Below are 22,859 nucleotides of genomic sequence, written 5' to 3' on the forward strand. Positions count from 1 at the left end.
CTCCCCCACTACCCTCCCCCACACCCCTACCCCACTCCCCTCCCAAACTCCCCTACAAAACCCCTCCCCCACTCCCCTCCCCCACACCACTCCACTCTCCCAGCCACATCTCCTCTCCGCAACATCCTTCCTCCACTGCTCTCCCCCACTCCCCGGCTAAACACCCCTCCCCACTCACCTACCCCACTCCCCTCCCCAACTCCCCTCCCCAACTCCCCTCCCCAACTCCCCGCCCCAACTCCCCTCCCCACCTCTCCTCCCCACCTCTCCTCCCCCACTCTCCTCACCAACTCCCATACAGCACTACCCTACCCCACTCTCCTCCCCAACTCCCCGCCCCCACACCCCTCTCCCACTCCACTCAACCAACTCCCTCCAACACTCCCATGCCCCCTCCCCTACATCGCACTCCTCCCACACTCCACTCCCCTCTCCACACCCCCACGGAATTACGCCACTCCCCTACCCCACACCCTGTCCCCCACTCCCCTCCCACTCTCTCCTCCCCCACTCCCCAACCTCACTCTCACACCCCACGACACACCCACACTCCTCTCACCCACTCCCCTCCCCTATCCTCTCCGCAACTCCCCGCAACCACTCCTCTCCCCACACCTCTCCCCCACTCCCCTCCCCCACTCCCCGCCGCAACTCCCCTCCCCCACTCCCCTCCCCCACTCCCCTCCCCAGCTCCCATACCCAACTCCCCTGATCCACTTACCACCCCACACCCCTCCCACACACCCCTTCTCAATTCCCCTCCCTCAATGCCCTCCCCAACTCCCCTACCGCACTCCCCTCCCCCACTCCTCTCCCAACTCCCCTCCCCAAATCTCCTCCCCCACTCCCCTCACGAACTCCCATACCCAACTCCCCTGCTCCACACCCCACCCCACACCCCTCCCAAGCTCCCCTAGCCTCTCCCCTCCCCACTCCCCTTCCCCACTCCACTCCCCTCTCCCCACCCACACGGACCTATCCACTCCCCTACCCCACTCCCTGTCCCCATTCCCCTCACTCTTTTCCCTCCCCCACTCCAAACCCAACTCCCCTACTCTACTCCCCTACCCCACTCACCTACCCCACACAAATACCCCCACTCCCATCCCCAACTCCCCAGCCCACTCCCCTCCCCCACACCCCTCCCCCACTCCTCTCCCCAACTCTCATCCCCCACTCCCCTAACCAACTCCCATACCCAACTCCCCTGCTCCACACCCCACCCCACTCCCTACCGCACTCCCCTCCCAAACTCCCCTACACATTACCCTCCCCACACCCCTCCCCCACTCCACTCCCCTCTCCCCAACCCCACTGACCTTTGCCACTCCCCTACCCCACTCCCCTCCCTCCTTCGCCTCCCCCTCTCCCCTTCCCCACTACCCTACCTCACACCCATACCCCACTTCACACACCCACTCCTCTCATCCATCCCCTCCCCTCTCCTCTCCGCAACTCCTCTCCGCAACCACTCCTCTCCCAACTCCCTTCCCCCACTCCCTTCCCCCACTCCCCTCCCCCGCTCCCATACACAACTCCCCTGATCCACTTACCACCCCACTCCCCTCCCAGATACCCCTTCTCAACTCCCCTCCCTCAATGCCCTCCCCAACTCCCCTACCGCACTCCCCTCCCCCACTCTTCTCCCAACTCCCCTCCCCAAATCTCCTCCCCCACTCCCCTCAACAACTCCCATACCAACACCCCTGCTCCACTTACCACATCACTCCCCTCCCCCACACCCCTTCTCAACTCCCCTCCCTCACACCCGTCCCCCACTCCCACCCCCAACTCTCCTCCCCCACTCCCCTCCCCCTCTAACCTCCCCCTCTAACCTCCCCCACTACCCTACACCACAATCCTCCCCCACTCCCCTCCCCCACTCCCCTACCCCACAATCCTACCCAACCCCCGTCCCTCACTCCCCTTCCCGTCTCCCCTCCCCAACCCACTCCCCTCCCCCACTCCCCTACCCCACTTCCCACCCCCAATCCCCTCCACTACTACCCTCCCCAACTCCCCTACACATTACCCTCCCCACACCCCTCCCCCACTCCACTCCCCTCTCCCCAACCCCACTGACCTTTGCCACTCCCCTACCCCACTCCCCTCCCTCCTTCGCCTCCCCCTCTCCCCTTCCCCACTACCCTACCTCACACCCATACCCCACTTCACACACCCACTCCTCTCATCCATCCCCTCCCCTCTCCTCTCCGCAACTCCTCTCCGCAACCACTCCTCTCCCAACTCCCTTCCCCCACTCCCTTCCCCCACTCCCCTCCCCCGCTCCCATACGCAACTCCCCTGATCCACTTACCACCCCACTCCCCTCCCAGATACCCCTTCTCAACTCCCCTCCCTCAATGCCCTCCCCAACTCCCCTACCGCACTCCCCTCCCCCACTCTTCTCCCAACTCCCCTCCCCAACTCTCCTCCCCCACTCCCCTCAACAACTCCCATACCCAACACCCCTGCTCCACTTACCACATCACTCCCCTCCCCCACACCCCTTCTCAACTCCCCTCCCTCACACCCGTCCCCCACTCCCACCCCCAACTCTCCTCCCCCACTCCCCTCCCCCTCTAACCTCCCCCTCTAACCTCCCCCACTACCCTACACCACAATCCTCCCCCACTCCCCTCCCCCACTCCCCTACCCCACAATCCTACCCAACCCCCGTCCCTCACTCCCCTTCCCGTCTCCCCTCCCCAACCCACTCCCCTCCCCCACTCCCCTACCCCACTTCCCACCCCCAATCCCCTCCACTACTACCCTCCCCAACTCCCCTCCCCAACTCCCCTCCCCCACTCCCCAACCCACTCCCCTCCCCTTCCTCTCTGTAACTCCCCTACCCCACTCCCCTCCCTCACTCTCCTCCCTCACTCCCCTCCCCCACTCCCCTACCCCACTCACTTCCCCCACCCCCCCCCTCTACTCCCCTTCCTTATCCTCCTCACTGCCTTCCCCTACCCAACTCCTCTACCCCACTCCCTTCCCCAACTCCCCTGCCTCACTCCCCTCCCCCATTCCCCTCAACAACTCCAATACCCTACTCTCAGTACTCCCCTCCCCTCCCCAATCACCTCCCCCACTCCCCTAACCCACTCCCCGACCCCAATCCCCTAACCCACTCCCATTCCCTCCTCCCCTACCCACCTCTCCTACCCCACTCCTCTACCCCACTCGCCTCCATAACACCCCTTCCCCACTCCCCTACCACACTCCCCTACTCCACTCCCCTACCAGACTCCCCTCCCCACTCTCCTCCCCAACTCCCCTGCCTCACTCCCCTCCCCCATTGTCCTCAACAACTCCAATACCCCACTCTCAGTACTCCCCTTCCCTCCCCAATCACCTCCGCCACTCCCCTAACCCACTCCCCGAACCCACTCCCCTAACCCACTCCCATTCCCTACTCCCCTCCCCACTCTCCTCCCCACCTCCCCTGCCTCACTGCCCTCCCCCATTGCCCTCAACAACTCCAATACCCCACTCTCAGTACACCCCTCCCCTCCCCAATCACCTCCCCCACTCCTCTACCCCACTCCCCTACCAGACTCCCCTCCCCAACTCCCCTCACCTACTCCCCTTCCTTATCCTCCTCATTGCCTCCCCACTCCCCTATCAAACTCCCCTATGCCAGTGCCCTCCCCCACTCCCCATGCAACTCCCCTTCACTCCACCTCCTCACTGCCCTCCCCTACCCCACTCCCCTCCCCCACTCCCCTCTAACACTGCCCTACCTCACTCCCCACCCCTCCCCTCTCCGCTACACCCCTACCCCACTCCTCTGCCACACTCCCCTCCTCAACTCCCCTCACACTCTCCCCTTCCCCTCTCCCCTACCCCTCTCCCCTACCCCTCTCCCCTACCCCAACTCCCCTCCCCAACTCCCCTCCCCAACTCCCCTCCCCAACTCTCCTCCCCCACTCTCTCACCAACTCCCAAACACCACTCGCTACTGCACATCCCTCCCCCACTCCCCTCCCACTCCCCTCCCCCTCACCCCTCCACATCTCCCCTCCCTCATTCCCCTCCCCCACTCCCCTCCGCAACTCCCCTCCCCAACTTCCCTACTGCACTCCCCTCCCCCACTCCCCAACCCCACTCCCCTCTGCCACTCCACACCCCAACTCTCCTATCCTGCTCCCGTCCCCTACGCCCCTTCCCTCCATCTCCTCACTGCCCTCCTCTACCCAACGCCCCTACACCAGACACCTCCCCCACTCTCCTACCCCACTCCCCTACCCCACTCCGCTCCCCAACTCACCTATCCTACTACCCTCCCCCACTCTCCTTCCCTCGACCTCCTCACTGCGCTCCCCTACCCCACGCCCCTATCTCACTGCACTTTCCCGCTCCCCTACCCCACTCCCCTAACTCACTTCCCTCCCCCACTCCCGTGCCCCACACCCCTACCCGACTCCCCTCACCCACACCCCTCCCCACTCCCCTCCCCTGCTCCCATTCCTTCTCCTCCTCACTGCCCTCCCCTACCGAACTCCCCTACGCCACTGCCCTCTCCTACTCCCCACGCAACTCCCCTTCACTCCACCTCCTCACTGCCATCCCCTATGCCACTCCCCTACCCCACTCCCGACCCCACACGCCTCCCCCACTGCCCTACCTCACTCCACTCCCCCAGTTACCACCCCCTCTACCCTCCCCCACTCCCCTCCGCTACTCCCCTTCCTTATCCTCCTCACTGCCTTCCCCTACCCAACTCCCCTACCCCACTGCCCTCCCCCACTCCTCACCCCACGCCCCGTCCCTCCACCTTCACTTCTGCCCTTCGCTACCCAACTCCCCTACCCCACTCCCCTCCCACGCTCACGTCACGCACTGCCCTTCCCTTCTCCCATACCCCACACCCCTCCCCCATTCCCCTACCTCACTCCCCTCCCCCACTCCCCTACCCCACTCATCAAACACACTCCCCTCCCCAACTCCCCTCCCCTATTTTCCTCCCCACTACCCTTCCCTCCAAATCCTCACTGCCCACCCCTCCACCATTCCCCTCACCCTCTCCACTTTCCTCCACCTCCTCACTGCTCTCCCCTACCCCACTCCCCTGTCCCACTACCTTCCACAACTCCCCTCCCACACGACCCTACCCCACTCCACTCCCCTACTCCCCACACCAACACCCCTCCCCCACTCACCTTCCCAACTCCCCTCCCCCACTCCCTATCCCACTCCGCTCCCCTGCTCCCCTACCCCACTGCCGACTCCAAATCCCCTCCCCAACTCCCCTTCCCTCCATCTCCTTACAGCCTTACCCTACCGCTCTCCCCTACACCACTCCGCTCCCCCACTCCCCTCCCCCACTCCCCTACCCCACTCCCCTCCCAAGCTCCCCTACCAAACCCCTCCCCCACTCCCCTACCCTACTCCCCTCCCCCACTCCCCTCCGCAACTCCCCTCCCCAACTCCCCTACCCCACTCCCTACCCCACTCCCCTACCCCACTCCCCTCCCCAACTCCCCTCCCCAACACCCCTCCCCAACTCCCCACCCCAACTCTCCTCCCCACCTCTCCTCCCCCACTCCCCTCACCAACTGCCATACCGCACGTCCCTACCCCACTCCCAACCCCACTCCCCTACCCCACTCCCCTACCCCACTCCCCTACCCCACTCCCCGCCCCAACTCCCCTCCCCAACTCCCCACCGCAACTCTCCTCCCCACCTCTCCTCCCCCACTCTCCTCCCCAACTCCCCGCTTCCACACCCCTCTCCACTCAACCAACTCCCCTCCACCACTCCCTTGCCCCCCTCCCCTACATCGCACTCCTCCCCACTCCACTCCCCTCTCCCCGCCCCCACGGAACTACGCCACTCCCCTACCCCAAACCCTGTCCCCCACTCCCCTCCCTCTCTCTCCTCCCCCACTCCCTATCCCACTCCCCTCCCCTGCTCCCCTTCCCCACTGCCGACTCCAAATCCCCTCCCCAACTCCCCTTCCCTCCAGCTCCTTACAGCCTTACCCTACCGCTCTCCCCGACACCACTCCGCTCCCCCACTACCCTCCCCCACTCCCCTCCCCTACTCCCCTCCCCCACACCACTCCCCTCTCCCAGCCACATCTCCTCTCCACAACATTCCTCCTCCACTGCTAACCCCCACTCCCCGCCTCAACCCCCCTCCACACTCCCCTACCCCACTCCCTACCCCACACCCCTACCCCACTCCCCTCCCCAACTCCCCTCCCCAACACCCCTCCTCAACTCCCCACCCCAACTCTCCTCCCCACCTCTCCTCCCCCACTCCCCTCACCAACTGCCATACCGCACGTCCCTACCCCACTCCCTACCCCACTCCCCTACCCCACGCCCCTACCCCACTCCCCTACCCCACTCCCCTCCCCAACTCCCCTCCCCAACTCCCCACCGCAACTCTCCTCCCCACCTCTCCTCCCCCACTCTCCTCCCCAAATCCCCGCTTCCACACCCCTCTCCACTCAACCAACTCCCCTCCACCACTCCCTTGCCCCCCTCCCCTACATCGCACTCCTCCCTCACTCCACTCCCCTCTCCCCGCCCCCACGGAACTACGCCACTCCCCTACCCCAAACCCTGTCCCCCACTCCCCTCCCTCTCTCTCCTCCCCCACTCCCCAATCTCACTCCCACACGCCACGGCACTCCACCACTCCTCTCACCCACTCTCCTCCCCCTCTCCTCTCCGCAACTCTCCGCAACCATTCCTCTCCCCACTCCCCTCCCCCACTCCCCTCCCCACTCCCCTCCGCAACTCCCCTCCCTCACTCCCCTCCCCAATCCCCTCCCCCACTCCCCTCCGCAACTCCCCTCCCTCACTCCCCTCCCCCACTCCCCTCATCAGCTCCCATACCCAACTCCCCTGATCCAATTACCACCCCACTCCCCTCCCACACACCCCTTCTCAACTCCCCTCCCTCACTTCCCTCACCAACTCCCCTACCGCTCTCCCCTCCCCCACTCCTCTCCCAACTCCCCTCCCCAAATCCCCGCCCCCACTCCCCTCACAAACTCCCATACCCAACTCCCCTGCTCCACTCCGCACTCCACTCCCCATCCCGCACCCCTCCCAAGCTCCCCCAGCAACTCCCCTCCCCACTCCCCTCCCCCACTCCACTCCCCTCTCCCCACCCCCACGGACCTATCCACTCCCCTACCCCACTCCCTGTCCCCCACTCCCCTCCCTCTTTCCCCTCCCCCACTCCATACCGCACTCCCATCCCCAACTCCCCTCCCCACTCCCCTCCCCCACAATCCTCACCAACTCCCCTCCCTCACTCCCCTCCCTCACTACCCGCCCCCACACCCCTCCCCACTCCTCTTCCCCAACTCTCATCCCCCACTCCCCTTACCAACTCCCATACCCAACTCCCGTGCTCCACACCTCACCCTACTCCTCACCCCACTCCCCTCCCAAACTCCCCTACCCACTCCCCCCTCGCCCCTCCCCCACTCCACACCCCTCTCCCCAACCGCATGGACCTTTGCCACTCCCCTACCCCACTCCCCTCCCTCCTTCGCCTCCCCATCTCGCCTTCCCCACTACCCTACCCCACACCCATACCCCACTCCGCACACCCACTCCCATCCCCAACTCCCCTCCCGCACTCCCCTACCCCAATCCCACGCCCCACGACTCACCTCCACTCCTCTCACCCACTCCCCTCCCCTCTCCTCTCCGCAACACCCCGCATCCACTCCACTCCCCACTCCCCTCCCTCACTCCCTTCCCCCACTCCCCTACCGTACTCCCCTCCCCAACTCCCCTTCCCAACTCCCACCCCCAACTCTCCACCCCCACTCCCCTCACCAACTCCCATACCCAACTCCACTGCTCCACTTACTACTCACTCCCCTCCCCCACACCCCTTCTCAACTCCCCTCCCTCACACCCGTCCCCCAGTCCCCTCCCCAACTCCCCACCCCAGCTCTCCTCCCCCACTCCCCTCCCCCACTAACCTCCCCCACTCCCCTACCCCACAATCCTCCCCAACCCCCCTCCCTCACTCCCCTCCCAGACTCCCCTCCCCAACACACATCACCCACTCCCCAACACACTCCCCTCCCCTCCTCTCTGTAACTCCCCTACTCCACTCCCCTCTCTCACTCCCCTCCCTCACTCCCCTCACTCACTCCCCTACCCCACTCCCCTTCCCCACTCCCTTACCCCACTACACTCCCTCACTCCCCACCTCCACTCCCCTATCCCAATCCCCTACCCCACACCATCCCCACTCCCCTCCCCCACTCCCGTCCACAACTTTGCTTCCCTGCACCTCATCACTGCCCTCCCCTACAATACTCACGTCCCACACTACCCTCCCCCACTCCCCTACCCCACTCACTCACTCAACTCCCCTCCCCCACTCCTCTACCCCACTTCCCTTACACTCTCCTATCCGCAACTCACCTCCCCCACTCCTCTCCGCCACGCCCTGCCTCAAATCCCCTCCCCAACGCCCATCCCCCACTCCCCTCACCAACTCCCATACACCACCCCCTTCTCCGTCCCCTCCCCCACTCCCCTCTCCCATACCCCTCCTCAACTCCCCTCCCCAACTCTGCTCCCCAACTCCCCTACCATACACCCCTCCCCCACTCCACACCCCAACTCCCCTCCCCAGTTCACCTCCCCAACTCCACTACCCCACTCCCCTACGCCACTCACATCTCCGACTCCCCTCTCCCACTCCCCTCCCCACTCCCCTCCCCCTCCCCCACTTCCCTACCCCACTCCTCTACCCTACTCCCATTCCCCACTCCCCTCCCCCACGCCCCTCCCCAAGTCCCCTCGCCAACTCCGCGCCCACACTCCTCCCCACTGCCCTCCCTCACTCCTGTACACCACAACCCTCCACCTCTCCTCTCCGCAAATCCCCTCACCCACTCCGCTCCTCCAATCCCTGCCTCCACTCCCCTCACCACTCCCTTACCCCACTACCCTCCCCGAATCCCCTCCCCAAGACTCCTCCCCCACTTCCCTCACCAACTCCCATACCCCACTCGACTACTCCACAACCCTCCCCCACTCCACTTCCCCACTCCCCTCCCCCACACACCTCCCCAACTCCTCTCCCTCACTCCCTTACCCCAATACCCTCCCCCACTCCAGTCCCCAACTCCCCTCCCCCACTCACCTCCTCAACTCCCCTACCGCAATCCCCTCCCCCACTCCCCTCCCCACTCCAGTCCCCAACGCCCCTCCACCACTCCTCTCCCCCACCCCCATCCCCCACGCCGCTCCCCAAGTTCCCTCAACAACTACGCGCCCCGACTCCCCCATACTGCCCTCCCCCATTCCTCTACCCCACTCCCCTCCCCTCTCCCCATCACAACACCCCGCAATCACTCCGCTCCCCAATCCCAGCCTCATCTCACCTCCCCCACTCCCCGCCCCCACTCCCTTCCCCAACTCCCCTCCCTCACTCCCCTACCCCACTCCCCTCCGAAACTCCCCTCCACAACTGCCCTACCGCACTCCACCCCCCAACTCCCCTCCCCAACTCCCCACCCCATATCCCCTCCCCCACTCCCCTGTCCCCTTCCCCTACCTCGCTCTCCTGACCCCCTCCCCTACCTCGCTCTCCTCCCCCACACCCCTCCACCATTCCCCTACATCACAACCAATCCCCACTCCCTTACCCCACTCCCCACTCCCAATCCCCTCCACTACTTCCCTCCCCAACTCCCCGTCCCAACTCGCCTCCCCCACTCCCCAACCAACTCCTCTCCCCCTCCTCTCTGTAACTTCCCTCCCCCACTCCCCTCCCTCACTCCCCTACCCCACTCCCCTACCCCACTCCCGTACCCCACTACCCTACCTCACTCCCCTCCCCCACTGCCCTACCCCACTCCCCTACCCCACCCCTCCCCAACTCCCCTTCATCACTCCCTTACACCACACCCCTCCCCACTCACCTCTAACAACTCCCCTCCCCCACTCCCCTGCCCCCTCCCCTACCTCCATCTCCTCCCCCACCCCCCTCCCCCACTCCCCTGCATCATAACCAATCCCCACTCCCCTACCTCACTCCCCACCCCCAATCCCCTCCACTACTACCCTCCCCAACTCCCATCCCCAACTCCCCTCCCCCACTCCCCAACCCACTCCTCTCCCCCTCCTCTCTGTAACTCCCCTCCCCCACTCCCCTACCCCATTCCCCTCCCTCACCCCCCTCCCTCACTCCCCTCCCCCACTCCACTACCCCACTCCCCGACCCCACTCCCCTCTCCCACCCCCTCCCCAACTCCCCTCCCCCACTCCCCTACCCCATTCCCCTCCCTCACCCCCCTCCCTCACTCCCCTCCTCACTCCGCTACCCCACTCCCATACCCCACTTACCTGCCCCACTCCCCTACACCACTCCCCGACCCCAAACCCTCCCCACACCCGTCCCCCACTCCCGTTCACCACTTTGCTTCCCTGCACCTCCTCACTGCCCTCCCATACAACACTCACGTCCCCCACTACCCTCCCCCACTCCCCTACCCCACTCACACTCTCAACTCCCCTCCCCTACTCCTCTACCCCACTTCCCTCACATCTCCTATCCACCACTCCCCTCCCCCAATCCTCTCCACCACTCCCTGCCTGAAATCCCCTCCCCAACGCTCCTCCCCAACTCCCCGCTCCAACTCCCATTCCCGACACCCCTCCCCCACTCCCCTCCCCCACTCCGCTACCCCACAATCCTCCCCAACTCCCCTCCCTCACTCCCCTACCACACTCCACTCCCCAGCTCCCCTCCCCCAATCCACTCCCCCTCTCCCCTCCCCCACTCACCTCTAACAACTCCCCTCCCCAACACCCCTGCCCCCTCCCCTACCTCGATCTCCTCCCCCACTCCCCTCCCCCACTCCCCTACATCACAACCAATCCCCACTCCCTTACCCCACTCCCCACTCCAAATCCCCTCCACCAGTACCCTCCCCCACTCCCCTCCCCAACTCCCCTCCCCAACTCCCTCCCCACTCCCCAACCCACTCCCTCCCCCTCCTCTTTGTAACTCCCCTACCCCACTCCCCTACCCCATTCCCCTACCACATTCCACTCCCTCACTCCCCTCCCTCACTCCCCTACCCCATTCCTCTCCCTCACACCCCTCCCCCACATCCCTACACCACTCCCCTATCCCACCCCCTCCCCACACCCCTCTCCCACTCCCGTCCACCACTTTGCTTCCCTGCACCTCCACTCCCCAGCTCCCCTCCCCCAATCCACTCCCCCTCTCCCCTCCCCCACTCACCTCTAACAACTCCCCTCCCCAACACCCCTGCCCCCTCCCCGACAACACACCCGTCCCCCACTACCCTCCCCCACTCCCCAACCCCACTCACGCACTCAACTCCCCTCCCCCACTCCTCTACACCACTTCTCTCTTCCTCTCCTCTCCGCAACCCCCCTCCCCCACTCCTCTCCGCCACTCCCTGCGTCAAATCCCCTCCCCAAATCTCCTCCCCCACTCCCCGCACAAACTCCCATACCCGAGTCCCCTCCCCACTCCCCTCCCCCACTCCCCTCACCCACTCCCCTACCGCACAATCCTCCCCAGCTCCCCTCCCTCACTCCCCTCCCCCACTCCCCTCCCCAGGTCCCCTCCCCAACTCCCCTACCGGACACCCATCCCCACTCCACTCCCACACACCCCTCCTCAACTCCCCTCCCTCACACCCCTACCCCACTCCCCAACCCCACTCCCCTCCCCAACGCACCTCACCCACTCCCATACCCCACACCACTCCCCAACTCCCCTCCGCAACTCCCCTCCCCAACTCCCCTACCGGACTCCCATCCCCACTCCACTCCCACACACCCCTTCCCAACTCCTCTCCCTCACTCCCCTACCCCACTCCCATCCCCAACCTCCCTCCCCAACACCCCAAACGAACTCCCCTCCCCAACTCGCCTCCCCAACTCCCCTCCCAAACTCCTTTCCTTCACTCCCCGAGACCACTCCCCTCCCCAACTCCACTCCCGAACTCCCCTAACGCTCTCACCCCCACTGCCCACCCCCACTCCTGTACCCCACTCCCCTCCCCCTCTCCTCTCCGCAACTGCCCACAACCACTCCGCTCCTCCAATCCCTGCCTCACCTCCCATCCCCCACTCCGCTCCCGCACTCCCCTCCCCCACACACTCCTCAACTCACCTCCCTACTCCCCTCCCCCGCTCACCTCCCCAACACCTCTCCCTCACTCCCCTACCCCACTTCCCTCCCCCACTCCAGTCTCCAACACCCCTCCCCCACTCCCCTCCCCCACCCCCATCCGAAGAAGGGTCACTGACCCGAAACGTTAACTCTGCTTCTCTTTCTACAGATGCTGCCAGACCTGCTGAGTGAATCCAGCATTTCTTGTTTTTGTCCCTCCCCAACTCCCCTCCCCAACTCCCCTCCCCAACACCCCTCCCCCACTCCCCTCCCTAACCCCATCCCGCACGCCCCTCCCCAAGTCCCCTCCGCAACTACGTTCCCCGACTCCCCCCCACTGCCCTCCCCATTCCTCTACCCCACTCACCTCCCCCTCTCCTCTCCGCAACTCCCCTCAACCACTCCGCTGCCCAAATCCCTGCCTTAGCTCCCCTCCCCCACTCTCCTACCCCACTTACCTACCCCAATCCCCTCCCCAACTCCCCTCCCCAACACTCCTCCCCTACTTCCTTCTCCAACTCCCATACTCCACTCCCCTCCTCCACTCCGCTCAGCCCACTCCAGTCCCCAACTCCCCTCCCCCACTCCAGTGAATCACTCCCCTCCCCCACTCCCCTCCCCCACTCCACACCCCCACTCCACTCCCCAACTCCACTCCCCCACTCCCCTCCCCAACTCTCCTCCCCCACTCCCCTCACAAACTCCCATACCTCACTCCCCTCCACAACTTGCCATCCCCAACTCCCCTCCCCAACTCCATTCTGCAACACGCCTCGCCCACTCCCCTCCCCAACTCCCCTACCCCACTCCCCCACACACTCCCCTCACCAACTCCCCTCCCCAACTCCCCTCCCCCACGACCCTCCCTCACTCCCCTCCCGCACTGCACTCCCCAACTCCCCTCCCCCACTCCCCTCCCCTACTCCCCTACCCCACCCCCTCACCCACTCCCCAACCCCCACTACCCTCCCCCACTCCACTCCCCCACTCCACTCCCCCACTCTAATCCATAACTCCCCTCCCCAACTCTCCACCCTGACTCCCCTCACAAACTCCCATACCCCACTCCCCTACCCAACTCCCCTCCCCAACACCCCTCTCCCACATCCCATCACCAACTCCCCTCCCCAACTCCCCTCCCCCACTACCCTCCCCCACTACCCTCCCTCACCCCACTCCCGCATCCCACTCCACAACCCCCCTCCCCACTCCCCTCCGCAACTCCTCGACCCCGCTCCCCTTCCCCTACTCCCCTACCCCACCCCCTCACACACTCCCCTCCCCCACTCCCGTCCACCACTCCGCATCCCTGCACCTCCTCACTGCCCTCCCCTACCACGCTCCCATCCCCCACTACCCTCCCCCACACCACTCGCCTTCCGCACTCCCCTCCACTTATCCCCTACCCCACTTCCCGTTACCACACCCCTACACAACTCCGCGTCCCAACTCTCCTCCGCCACTCCCCTCACAAACTCCCATACCACACTCACCTACACTGCTCCCCTAATCCGCTCCCCTCCCCCACACCCCTCCTCAACTCCCCTCCTGCACTCCCCTCCCCTACTCCCCTCCCCTACTCCCCTCCCCAACTCCCCTTCCTCTCTCACCTACCCTGCTCCCCTCCACAGCTCCCCTCCACAGCTCCCCTCCACAACTCCCCTTCCCAACTCTCCTCCCCCACACCTCTCCTCAACTCCCCTCCCCCACTCCCGTCCACCACTCCGCAACCCTGCACGTCCTCACTGCCCTCCCCTACTACACTCCCATCCCCCACTACACTCCCCCACTCCACACCCCGACCGCACTCCACTCCACATATCCCATACCCCACTCCCCTACCCCACTCCCCGTTACCACACCCCTACACAACTCCCCTTCCCAACTCTCCTCCCACACTCCCCACACTGACTGCCATACCCCCTCCCTTTACTCTGCTCCCCTACTCCGCTCCCCTCCCCCACACCCCTCCTCAACTCGCTTCCTGCACTCCCCTCCCCGACAACCCTCACCAACTCCACTCCCTCCCTCACCTACCCCGCTCCCCTCCCTACCACCCCTCCCCAACTCTCCTCCCTCACTCCCCTCACAAACTCCCATACCCCACTCCCCTCCCCAACTCCCCTCCCCAACTCCCCTCCCCAACTCCCCTCCCCTACTCCCCTCCCGCACTCCACTCCCCAACACCCCTCCGAATTCCCCTCCCCAACGCCCCCCTACCCCACTCCCCTCCCCCACTCCCCTCCCCCACTCCCCTCCGACACTCCCCTCCCCCACACCCTCCTCAACACATCTCCCTCACTCCCCTACCCCAATCACCTCCACCACTCCAGTCCCCAACTCCCCTCCCCCACTCACCTCCCCAACTCCCCCACCGCAATCCCCTCCCACACCCTACTCCCCACTCCAGTCCCCAACACCCCTCCCCCATTCCTCTACACCACTCCGCTCCCCCTATCCTCTCCGCAGCTCCCCACAATCACTCTGCTCCCCAATCGCTGCCTCAACTGCCCTCCCCCACTCTCCTACCCCACTCCCCTACACCACTCCCCTCATCCAACTCCCCTCCCCAAAACTCCTCCCCCACTTCCCTCACCAACTCCCATACCCGAACCCCTACTCCACTCCCCTCTCCCACTCCAGTCCCCAACTCCACTCCCCCACTCCCCTCCCTAACTCCCCTCCCCAACTCTCCTCCCTCACTCCCCTCACATACCCTTCCTCACCTCCCCTCCCTGACTCCCATCCCCCGCTCACCTCCCCAACACCCCTACCCCGCACCCCTTCCCCCACTCCCCTACACCACCCCTCCCCCACTCCCGTCGACCACTCCGCATCCCTGCACCTCCTCACTACCCTCCCCTACCACACTCCCATCCCCCACTACCCTTCCCCCACCATTCCCTTGCCGCACACCCCTCCACATATCCCCTACCCCACTCCCCTACCCCACTCTCCTTTACCACACCCCTACACAACTCCCCTTCCCAACTCTCCTCCCCCACTCCTCTCACAAACTCCCATACCCCACTCCCCTACCCTGCTCCCCTACTCCGCTTCCCTCCCCCACACCTCTCCTCAACTCCCCACCCCAACTCCCCAACCACACTTCCCCCCAACTCCGCTCCCATACTCCCCCCAACTGCATTCCCCCTCTCCTGTTCACCACTCCCCTCCCACTCTCATCTACGCAACTCCCCACAACCACTCCGCTCCTCCAATCCCTGCCTCAACTCCCCTCCCCCACTCCCCTGCCCCACTCCCCTACCCCAATACCCTCCCCAACTCCCCTCCTCAACACACATCCCCCACTTCCCTCACCAAATCCCATACCCCACTCCCCTACTCCACATCCCTCACCCACTCCCCTTCCCCAATCCTCTCCAACACATCCCTCCTCAACTCCCCTCCGTCACTCCCCTCCCCCACTCACCTCTCCAACACCCCTCCCTCACTCCCCTACCCCACTCCCCTCCCCCACTCCAGTCCCCAACTCCCCTCCCCACTCACCTACCCAACTCCCCTACTGCAATCCCCTCCCCCACTCCCCTCCTCAATCCAGTACCCAAATCCCCTCCCCCACTCCCCTCCCCCACCCCATCACCCACGCCCCTCCCCATGTTCCCTCCCCAACGACGTTCCCCGACTGACCCCACTGCCCTCCCCATTCCTCTACCCCACTCACCTCCCTCTCTCCTCTCCTCAACTCCCCTCAACCGCTCCGCTCCCCCAATCCCTGCCTTAGCTCCCCTCCCCCACTCTCCTACCCCACTTTCCTACCCCAATCCCCTCCCCAGCTCCCCTCCCCAACACTCCTCCCCTACTTCCCTCTCCAACTCCCATACCCCACTCCCCTCCTCCACTCCGCTCAGCCCACTCCAGTCCCCAACTCCCCTCCCCACTCCAGTGAATCACTCCCCTCCCCATGCCACTCACCCACTTCACTCCCCCACTCCACTCACCCACTCCACTCCCCCAACTCCCCTCCCCAACTCTCCTCCCCCACTCCCCTCACAAACTCCCATACCTCACTCCCCTCCACAACTCCCCATCCCCAACTCCCCTCCCCAACTCCATTCTGCAACACGCCTCCCCCACTCCCCTCCCCAACTCCCCTACCCCACTACCCTCCCTCACTCCCCTCCCGCACTCTCCTACCCCAGTTACCTACCCCAATCCCCTCCCCAGCTCCCCTCCCCAACACTCCTCCCCTACTTCCCTCTCCAACTCCCATACCCCACTCCCCTCCTCCACTCCACTCAGCCCACTCCAGTCCCCAACTCCCCTCCCCACTCCAGTGAATCACTCCCCTCCCCATGCCACTCCCCCACTCCACTCCCCCACTCCACTCACCCACTCCACTCCCCCAACTCCCCTCCCCAACTCTCCTCCCCCACTCCCCTCACAAACTCCCATACCTCACTCCCCTCCACAACTCCCCATCCCCAACTCCCCTCCCCAACTCCATTCTGCAACACGCCTCCCCCACTCCCCTCCCCAACTCCCCTACCCCACTACCCTCCCTCACTCCCCTCCCGCACTCCACTCCCCAACCCCCTCCCGATTCCCCTCCCCATCTCCCCAACCCCGCTCCCCATCCCCTACTCCCCTACCCCACCCCCTCACCCACTCCCCACCCCCACTCCCCACCCCCACTCCACACCCCCACTCCACTCCCCCAACCTCACTCCCTAACTCCCCTCCACAACTCCACCCTGACTCCCCTCACAAACTCCCATAGCCCACTCCCCTACCCAACTCCCCTCCCCAACTCCCTCCCCAACTCTAGGACAAGTCGGCATAAGGAGGGAGGAAGTGTTGGGTATTCTAAAGGGCATTAAGGTGGACAAGTCCCCAGGTCCGGATGGGATCTCTCCCAGGTTACTGAGGGAAGCGAGAGAGGAAATAGCTGGGGCCTTAACAGATATCTTTGCAGCATCCTTAAACACGGGTGAGGTCCCGGAGGACTGGAGAATTGCTAATGTTGTCCCCTTGTTTAAGAAGGGTAGCAGGGATAATCCAGGTAATTATAGACCGGTGAGCCTGACGTCAGTGGTAGGGAAGCTGCTGGAGAAGATACTGAGGGATAGGATCTATTCCCATTTGGAAGAAAATGGGCTCATCAGTGATAGGCAACATGGTTTTGTGCAGGGAAGGTCATGTCTTACCAACTTAATAGAATTCTTTGAGGAAGTGACAAAGTTGATTGATGAGGGAAGGGCTGTAGATGTCATATACATGGACTTCAGTAAGGCGTTTGATAAGGTTCCCCATGGCAGGCTGATGGAGAAGGTGAAGGCGCTTGGGGTCCAAGATGTACTAGCTAGATGGATAAAGAACTGGCTGGGCAACAGGAGACAGAGAGTAGCAGTAGAAGGGAGTTTCTCAAAATGGAGACGTGTGACCAGTGGTGTTCCACAGGGATCCGTGCTGGGACCACTGTTGTTTGTGATATACATTAATGATTGGGAGGAAAGTATAGGTGGACTGATTAGCAAGTTTGCAGACGACACTAAGATTGGTGGAGTAGCAGATAGTGAAGTGGACTGTCAGAGAATACAGCAGAATATAGATAGATTGGAGAGTTGGGCAGAGAAATGGCAGATGGAATTCAATCACGGCAAATGCGAGGTGATGCATTTTGGAAGATCTAATACAAGAGTGAACTATACAGTAAATGGAAAAGTCCTGGGGAAAATTGATGTCCAGAGAGATTTGGGTGTTCAGGTCCACTGTTCCTGAAGGTGGCAACGCAGGTAAATAGAGTGCTCAAGAAGGCATACGGCATGCTTTCCTTCATCGGACGGGGCATTGAGTACAAGAGTTGGCAGGTCATGTTACAGTTGTATAGGACTTTGGTTCGGCCACATTTGGAATACTGCGTACAGTTCTGGTCGTCACATTATCAAAAGGATGTGGATGCTTTGGAGAGGGTGCAGAGGAGGTTCACCAGGATGTTGCCTGGTATGGAGGGCGCTAGCTATGAAGAGAGGTTGAGTAGATTAGGATTATTTTCATTAGAAAGACGGAGGTTGAGGGGGGACCTGATTGAGGTGTACAAAATCATGAGAGGTATAGACAGGGTGGATAGCAAGAGGCTTTTTCCCAGAGTGGGGGATTCAATTACGAGAGGACACGAGTTCAAAGTGAAAGGGGAAAAGTTTAGGGGGGATATGCGTGGAAAGTTCTTTACGCAGAGGGTGGTGGGCACGTGGAACGCATTGCCAGCGGAGGTGGTAGATGCGGGCACGATGGAGTATTTTAAGATGTATCTGGACAGATACATGAATGGGCAGGAAGAAAAGAGATACAGAACCTTAGAAAATAGGCGACATGTTTAGAGAGAGGATCTGGATCGGCACAGTCTTGGAGGGCCGAAGGGCCTGTTCCTGTGCTGTAATTATCTTTGTTCTTTGTTCTTTGTTCTTTGTTCTTTGTTCCCCTCCCCAACACCCCTCCCCCACTCCCCTCCCCCACTCCCCTCCCCCACTCCCCTACCCCACTCCCCTCCCCACTACCCTCCCTCACCCCCCTCACGCATCCCACTCACCAACCCTCCTCCCCATTCCCCTCCGCAACTCGCCTACCCCGCTCCCCTTCCCCTACCCCATCCCCTCACACACTCCCCTCCCCCACACCCGTCCTCAACTCCCCTCCACAGCTCCCCTCCCTCACTCACCTACCCCGCTCCCCTCCACAGCTCCCCTCCACAGCTCCCCTCCACAACTCCCCTCCCCAACTCCCCGACCACCCTTCCCTCCCCAACTCCCCTCCCGCACTACCCTCCCCATTCCCCGTCCCCAACTCACCTACCCCGCACCCCTTCCCCCACTCCCCTACACCACACCTCCCCCACTCCCGTCGACCACTCCGCATCCCTGCACCTCCTCACTGCCCTCCCCTACCACACTCCCATCCCCCACTACCCTCCCCCCTCCAATCCCCTGCCGCACACCCCTCCCCATATCCCCTACCCCACTCCCCTACCCCACTCCCCGTTACCACACCCCTACACTACTCCCCTTCCCAACTCTCCTCCCCCACTCCTCTCACGAACTCCCATACCCCACTCCCCTACCCTGCTCCCCTACTCTGCTTCCCTCCCCCACACCTCTCCTCAACTCCCCTACCGCACTCCCCTTCCCCGCTCCCCTCAACCGGTTCCCCACCCCAAATCCCCAATTACTCTTCCCCCCAACTCCGCTCCCATACTCCCCCCAACTGCACTCCCCCTCTCCTGTCCACCACTCCACTCCCCCCTCATCTCCGCAACTCCCCACAACCACTCTGCTCCCCCAATCGCTGCCTCAACTCCCCTCCCCCACTCTCCTACCCCACTCCCCTACACCACTCCCCTCGTCCAACTCCCCTCCCCAAAACTCCTCCCCCACTTCCCTCACCAAATCCCATATCCGACGCCCCTACTCCACTCCCCACAACCACTCCGCTCCTCCAATCCCTGCCTCAACTCCCCTCCCCCACTCCCCTGCCCCACTCCCCTACCCCACAACCCTCACCAACTCCCCTCCTCAACACACCTCCCCCACTTCCCTCACCAAATCCCATATCCCACTCCCCTACTCCACTCCCCTCCCCCACTCCCCTTCCCCACTCATCTCCACCACATCCCTCCTCAACACCCTCCCTCACTCCCCTCCCCCGCTCACCTCTCCAACACCCCTCCCTCACTCCCCTACCCCACTCCCCTCTCCCACTCCAGTCACCAACTCCCCTCCCCACTCACCTACCCAACTCCCCTACTGCAATCCCCTCCCCCACTCCCCTCCTCAATCCAGTCCCCAAATCCCCTCCCCCACTCCCCTCCCCCACCCCATCCCCCACGCCCCTCCCCAAGTCCCCTCCCCAACTACGTTCCCCGACTGACCCCACTGCCCTCCCCATTCCTCTACCCCACTCACCTCCCCCTCTCCTCTCCGCAACTCCCCTCAACCGCTCCGCTCCCCCAATCCCTGCCTTAGCTCCCCTCCCCCACTCTCCTACCCCACTTAAGTACCCCAATCCCCTCCCCAACTCCCCTCCCCAACACTCCTCCCCTACTTCCCTCTCCAACTCCCATACCCCACTCCCCTCCTCCACTCCGCTCAGCCCACTCCAGTCCCCAACTCCCCTCCCCACTCCAGTGAATCACTCCCCTCCCCATGCCACTCCCCCACTCCACTCCCCCACTCCACTCCCCCACTACACTCCCCCAACTCCCCTCACCAACTCTCCTCCCCCACCCCCCTCACAAACTCCCATACCTCACTCCCCTCCACAACTCCCCATCCCCAACTCCCCTCGCCAACTCCATTCTGCAACAAGCCTCCCCCACTCCCCTCCCCAACTCCCCTAACCCACTACCCTCCCTCACTCCCCTCCCGCACTCCACTCCCAAAACCCCTCCCGATTCCCCTCCCCAACTCCCCAACCCCGCTCCCCATCCCCTACTCCCCTACCCCACTCCCCTCCCCCACGCCACACCCCCACTGCACTCCCCCAACCTCACTCCCTAACTCCCCTCCACAACTCCACCCTGACTCCCCTCACAAACTCCCATAGCCCACTCCCCGACCCAACTCCCCTCCCCAACTCCCTCCCCAACTCCCCTCCCCAACTCCCCTCCCCAACACCCCTCCCCCACTCCCCTCCCCCACTCCCCTCCCCCACTCCCCTACCCCACTCCCCTACCTCACTCCCATCACCAACTCCCCTCCCCCACTCCCCTCCCCCACTACCCTCCCTCACCCCCCTCACGCATCCCACTCCCCAACCCTCCTCCCCATTCCCCTCCGCAACTCGCCTACCCCGCTCCCCTTCCCCTACCCCATCCCCTCACACACTCCCCTCCCCCACACCCGTCCTCAACTCCCCTCCACAGCTCCCCTCCCCTAATACCCTCCCCAACTCCCCTCCCTCACTCACCTACCCCGCTCCCCTCCACAGCTCCCCTCCACAGCTCCCCTCCACAACTCCCCTCCCCAACTCCCCGAACACCCTTCCCTCCCCAACTCCCCTCCCGCACTACCCTCCCCATTCCCCTCCCCAACTCCCCTACCCCGCTCCCCTTCCCCCACTCCCCTGCACCACCCCACCCCCACTCCAGTCGACAACTCCGCATCCCTGCACCTCCTCACTGCCCTCCCCTACCACACTCCCATCCCCCACTACCCTCCCCCCTCCATTCCCCTGCCGCACACCCCTCCACATATCCCCTACCCCACTCCCCTACCCCACTCCTCGTTACCACACCCCTACACAACTCCCCTTCCCAACTCTCCTCCCTCACTCCTCTCACTAACTCCCATACCCCACTCCCCTACCCTGCTACCCTACTCCGCTTCCCTCCCCCACACCTCTCCTCAACTCCCCTACCCCACTCCCCTTCCCCACTCCCCTCACCAGATCCCCACCCCAACACCCCAACCACGCTTCCCCCCAACTCCGCTCCCATACTCCCCCCAACTGCACTCCCCCTCTCCTGTCCACCAATCCCCTACCCCTCTCATCTCCACATCTCCCCACAACCACTCTGCTCCTCCAATCCCTGCCTCAACTCCCCTCCCCACTCCCCTGCCCCAACCCCTACCCAATTACCCTCCCCAACTCCCCTCCTCAACACTCCTCCCCCACTTCCCTCACCAAATCCCATACACCACATCCCTCCTTAACTCCCCTCCCTCACTCCCCTCCCCCACTCACCTCTCCAACACCCCTCCCTCACTCCCCTATCCCACTCCCCTCCCCCACTCCAGTCCCCATCTCCCCTCCCCCACTCACCTCCCCAACCCCCCCTACTGCAATCCCCTCCCCCACTCCCCTCCTCAATCCAGTCCCCAACTCCCCTCCCCCACTCCCCTCCCCCACCCCATCCCCCACGCCCCTCCCCATGTCCCCTCCCCAACTACGTTCCCCGACTCCCCCCCACTGACCTCCCCATTCCTCTACCCCACTCACCTCCCCCTCTCCTCTCCGCAACTCCCCTCAACCACTCCGCTCCCCTAATCCCTGCCTTAGCTCCCCTCCCCCTCTCTCCTACCCCACTTACCTACCCCAATCCCCTCCCCAACTCCCCTCCCCAACACTCCTCCCCTACTTCCCTCTCCAACTCCCATACCCCACTCCCCTCCTCCACTCCACTTAGCCCACTCCAGTCCCCAACTCCCCTCCCCCACTCCAGTGAATCACTCCCCTCCCCCACTCCCCTCCCCCACGCTACACCCCCACTCCACTCCCCCACTCCACTCCCCCACTCCACTCCCCCAACTCCCCTCCCCAACTCTCCTCCCCCACACCCCTCACAAACTTCCATACCTCACTCCCCTCCACAACTCCCCATCCCCAACTCCCCTCCCCAACTCCATTCTGCAACACGCCACTCCCACTCCCCTCCCCAACTCTCCTACCCCACTCCCCCACCCACTCCCCTCACCACTCCCCTCCCCAACTCCCCTCCCCCACTACCCTCCCTCACTCCCCTCCCGCACTCCACTGCCCATCCACCTCCCGATTCCCCTCCCTAACTCCCCTACCCCTCTCCCCATCCCCTACTCCCCTACCCCACCCCCGCACAAACTCCCCACCCCCACTCCCCTCCCCCACTCCACACCCACTCTCCACTCCCCCACTCCACTCCCTAACTCCCCTCCCCAACACTCCACCCTGACTCCCCTCAAAAACTCCCATACCCCACTCCCTTACCCAACTCCCCTCCCCA

The sequence above is a fragment of the Heterodontus francisci genome, unplaced genomic scaffold (assembly GCF_036365525.1).
Source record: "Heterodontus francisci isolate sHetFra1 unplaced genomic scaffold, sHetFra1.hap1 HAP1_SCAFFOLD_75, whole genome shotgun sequence".
Lineage (NCBI taxonomy): Eukaryota > Metazoa > Chordata > Chondrichthyes > Heterodontiformes > Heterodontidae > Heterodontus > Heterodontus francisci.